Raw genomic sequence first — 5,000 nt, forward strand, 5'->3', positions numbered from 1 at the left:
ATAAGGAAATTTGTCGTGTAAAACAGTATACACACAAATATATGTACACATATGCAATACACACACACACACACACACACACACACACACACTCGTGTATGCGTTTGCCTGTATGCATGTATGTACGTACATTTCGAATAATACGGAAATTGAGCAAAAAAATCTAACTGCAAATAGAAAAAAGAAACGTACATAATACGTAATAATGTAAATAACAAAATATAAATAATAGCTATATAAATAATATCATTGAAAACAAATCATTATATATTCATTTATCAACAGACTGATACTGTGATATGTCGACGAAATATGACAATTATTATTGAAATTAGTTTCAAATTGCTATACAAAATAAAATTAGCAAAATCTTCTGTATAGTCAAGAAAAATACTCGCACAAACACGCATATACACGTACACATATAAATACATATACATAGGGACAACTTTTTGCATATATGGATATAAACATTTCTATTTCATCTGCTTCTTTATATAATGTTTACGTTCTATAGAGCGGTGAGCTGGCAGAAACGTTAGCACGCCGGGTGAAATGCTAGCGGTTTTCGTCTGCCGCTACGTCTGAGTTCAAATTCCGCCGAGGTCACTTGCCTTTCATCCTTTCGGGGTCGATAAATTAATTACCATTACGCACTGGGGTCGATGTAATCGACTTAATACCTATGTCTGTCCTTGTTTGTCCCCTCTGTGTTAGCCCCTTGTGGGTATAAAGAAATAGGTATTCGTCTGCCGCTACGTTCTGAGTTCAAATTCCTCGAGGTCGACTTTGCCTTTCATCCTTTTGGGTCGATTAAATAAGTACCAGTTACGCACTGCTGGTCGATATAATCGACTTAATCCGTTTGTCTGTCCTGTTTGTCCCCTCTGCGTTTAGCCCCTTGTGGGTAGTAAAGAAATAGGTATTTCGTCTGCCGTTTACGTTCTGAGTTCAAATTCCGCCGAGGTCGACTTTGCGTTTCAACCTTTCGGGCTCGATAAATTAAGTACCATCCACGCAATGGGGTCGATATAATCGACTTAATCCGTTTGTCTGTCCTTTGTCTGTTCTTGTTTGTCCCCTCTATGTTTAGCCCCTTGTGAGCAATAAAGAAATAAGAAACGTTAGCACGTCTGTCTTACGTTCTGAGCTCAAATTCCGTCGAGGTCGACTTTGCCTTTCATCCTTTCGCGGTCAATAATTTAAGTAGCAGTAGCAGTTGCGTACTGAAGACGATCTAATCGACGGTTCCCTTGCCCAAAATTTGGAGAGGATTGTCTCGTTACGCTTTCATAACACAACTTGACAAGCGTGTGCCTGATTCTATATATGCTGTAATTACAGCTGCGAACAATGAACGCTAAGATATGTATATATATAATATATAACTATGTGTATACATATATTACACACCCACAACACATCACACACACACACACACACACCACATATATATATGATATTATATATATATATATATATATATTACCAGGTATGCGCGTGTATGCGTGCGCGCGTCTGTATGTTTATGTGCATGTATGATATAACGTTAACAGTACAAAGATACAAGATACTAACAGCTTCTTGTTTTGGAAAGGCATGTGTCTTCACTCCTTCATAACACACCGTGTTTCACCGAGAGATTCCGTCCAAAACAATCTGCATGATAACACTTACAATACGCAGGCGTAGCCGCGTGTTAAGAAGCTTGCTTCTCAACTATATTGTTCCGACTTCAATCCCATTGCGCGGCACTTGCACAGGTGTTTTTTACCATAGCCTCGGGTCCTCAGATTTTTAGTCTTGCCCCAATGCCTAATTTTTAAATAATGAATTTGCCTACCATATATAGATTTCTACTTTGCATAAAACTTTAGCTATATTAGTACTTCTGGCTCTCATTTTTTTACGCATTCTAGTGAGTCAATATTTTAAGAAAATGATGGTGCCTTTTTTTATTATATTACTTTGTAAATTAATAATTTTTTATTTTCAAATTATATCATTAGCTGCAATATTTTCAGTAAAGATTTTCTTGTTCCCTACTTTACTAGATATAATAAGTTGTCCTGAACTTTTCCGAGTGTAATAACTTATCCTATAATTTTCCAGGTTTATAATCTAAAGAATATTGTTTCTCTTGCTCGCATTTTTCCAAGTAATCCATGTTTTTTCCAAGCTATACTATTATGCTGATTAATGTATCAAATGTGTCACTTAGCGGTGTCGTTCATAATTTTTTTATTACCTCAATGACGCCAGTGACTTATTAAAAGTATCCTTATAGAACTACATTCATAAAAATGTATAGAACTATATTATCACCCTCAAATTTGAGAAATTTGAGAAACAAATACTTATAAGTTTTTCTTTTAAAATTTTATTGCATGAGATTGATACCATGAAATTCCTCGAATTGAGATCTATCATTCAAGCTTAATTAAAATATAGTTTGTTTTTAAAATAAAAAAGTTAATTATACTTAAATCCAATTTTTTGCCTTACTTATATTCTTTTTTCTTCATATTTTACCTCACAAATTTTTTGACACAAATCTTTGTTGCATGGGACCGAAACTCTGAAATTCTTCATGCTTTTTTTTTTTCTATCATTGAAGATAAATATATTCAGTTTTTAAAGGCGGCGAGCTGGCAGAAACGTAAGCACGCTGGGCGAAATGCTTAGCAGTATTTCGTTTGGCTTTACGTTCTGAGTTCAAATTACTTTACCCTTCATCGACTTTACCCTTCATCCTTACAGGGTCGATAAATTAAGTACCAGTTGCGTACTGGGGTCGATCTAATCGACTTTCCCCCTCCTCCAAAATTTCGGGTCTTGTGCCTAGAGTAGAAACGTATATTCTGCTTTTAAAGGCGGCGAGCTTGCAGAAACGTAAACACGCTGGGCGAAATGCTTAGCGTTCTGAGTTCAAATTCCGCCGAGGTCGAGTTTTTAACCTTCATCCTTACTGTGTCGATAAATTAAGTACCAGTGCGCACTGGGGTCTATCTAATCGACTGGAATCTTCCTCTAAAATTTCGGGTCTTGTGCCGAAAGTAGAAAAGTATATTCTGCTTTTAAAATAAAATAAAAAAGTTATTTAGATTTAAACTTGATTGGTGGCGTTACTCTCATAACGTTACTATAAATTTTGATGTAAACTTTTTTCTCCTGGATCCCAGTTTTTATGTCTAATTAGCGGAGTGGTAAGATGCTTACTTTCTAGCCACATGTTTCCGAGTTCAGTCCCACTGCATGGCATCTTGGGCGAGTATCTTCTACTAGAGTCTTCGGGCCGAACAAAGCTTTGTGAGTGGATTTGGCAGACAGAAACTGAAAGAAGTTCATTGTAAAGATATATATATATAATATATATATATATATATATACATACACATACATATATATATACATGTATATATGTACATATATATAAACATATATATATATATACGTATATATTATATAATCATATATATATACACACACACCATATATATATATACATATATATACATATATATGTGTGTGGGGTGTGTGTGTGTTAATTCTCAAGAGGCATCGCTATAAGCATCTCATCGTTATATAATAGTTTATCTCATAGTTAAATTACACAAACTTATAACTTGCACAGTTACATGTCTATCGGATTGCACGTACAAGCAACGAAACGTACGCAGGCATGTGAAACAAGCAGAACAAGCGAGACATGCCGAACGGGAGCGCGAAAGATGAAAAAGTGAGAGTGTGAGAAATTTGATATAGAATATACATTAGATCTTCAAGGAGGTCGTCACCATCTTGTTGTTGTAAATACTATCTCCCTTCTACGATATTTTTTTTGTTTTTCTCGCTACTGCTGCTGTTGTTATTATTATTAGGTTTTATTGTTTGTTTATTATATTTTTTTTACTATTTCTTAATATTGTGCATCTATTTCATGCTGTTTTCTTTTCCACATGCAGGCGCGTGTCTTGTTGCTTTTATGTGCAATCTGACACATTTGTAATTATACCAGTTATACATTTGTGTAATTTAGATATGACATAAACTATCATATACACGACGAGATGCATTCTGAGAGGTCCCTTGTGAATTAATTTATATAACCATATATTTGTGTGTGTGTGTGTCGTGTCTGTGCGTGCGTGTGTGTGTGTATTTGTATGTATATACATTTATGCATGTATGTAGAATATTGTATGTAAGTATGTATATATAAATATATTTCCAAACACAGATTACACGCAAGTATTTTTTTAAGATACATTCGTTTATTATAGCTGATGTGGGTGATGGTGATGATGATGATAACGATGACGATGATGATGATGATGATGATGATGATGATGATGATGGTGGTGGTGGTGGTGGTGGTGGTGTTGATGATGATGATGATGATGATGATGATGATGATGATGATGATGATGATGATGGTGTTGATGATGATGATGATGATGATGATGATGATGATGGCGATGATGATGATGGTGTTGATGATGATGATGATGATGATGATCATGATGATGATCATGATGGTGACGTCAAGGACGACAACGACAGCAACAAAGAGGAGGATGGCAACAATGACGACGATAATGATGACGATAACGATTATGGTCGCGTTAGCAATGGTGTCGCTGCCCTCCAACGACGTTTAGTGAAGATAATAATGACAATAGTTGAAGTATGTGCGACTGTTTGTTTTATACTAATAACAGTGATTAAATGGGTTTTTTTCAATCACATTGCAAATATAATTAAATATGAAATTTAAAATTCAATTTATTTTTTACGCAAAATTATCCAAGATTATAATTTTCTAAAATCAAATTTTATCTCAAACCTCTCGAGGTGGTGTTTTCAATTTTAATAACAGCAATTAAAGCATTCCAAAAAGTATATATTAACGGTTTTTTTGTAATGGGCGGAGTGATTTAATTAATGAGAAATCTTTTTAAATAGGCACAGATATGGCTGTGTGCTTAGGACGCTTACTT

The sequence above is a fragment of the Octopus sinensis genome, linkage group LG13 (genome assembly GCF_006345805.1).
Source record: "Octopus sinensis linkage group LG13, ASM634580v1, whole genome shotgun sequence".
Classification (NCBI taxonomy): Eukaryota; Metazoa; Mollusca; class Cephalopoda; order Octopoda; family Octopodidae; genus Octopus; species Octopus sinensis.